The sequence below is a fragment of the Bison bison genome, unplaced genomic scaffold, assembly GCF_000754665.1.
Source record: "Bison bison bison isolate TAMUID 2011002044 unplaced genomic scaffold, Bison_UMD1.0 scf7180017846739, whole genome shotgun sequence".
NCBI lineage: Eukaryota > Metazoa > Chordata > Mammalia > Artiodactyla > Bovidae > Bison > Bison bison.
Window position 1 is genome coordinate 15,460 of NW_011477312.1, and position 568 is coordinate 16,027.

Consider the following 568-nt stretch of genomic DNA (forward strand, 5'->3'; position numbering starts at 1 on the left):
GCTGCTGTTATATTAGAATAATTTTAAATATTTTGAAACATGTATTTTAAGTGCTAATGCAAAGGTAAATGAAAAACACTTTTTAAATGTGTGCAGTATGTTTATTTCTCCAAAAGTATCATCAACTAAATAAAATCCCTACAATGGAAGTCATTGATGAGCAAGCTGGTTTGGTCAGACATTATACAAACTTTGGTATATCACAGAATGCTTTGTTGTACTTGTGAATTCTCGTCTAACCTGAATTTACATTCCATGGTGATAACATGGTAAATGTAGTGTTATTAAAGTAAATGAACACACACACACACAAAAAAACCCAATACAGCATAATAACACATATATATGGAATTTAGAAAAATGGTAAGGATAACCCTGTATGTGAGACAGCAAAAGAGACACAGATGTATAGAACAGTCTTTTGGACTCTGTGGGATAGGGCAAAGGTGATATGATTTGGGAGAATGGCATTGAAACGTGTATTATCATACGTGAAACCAATCGCCAGTCCAGGTTCGATGCATGATACAGGATGCTCGGGGCTGGGGCACTGGGATGACCCAGAGGG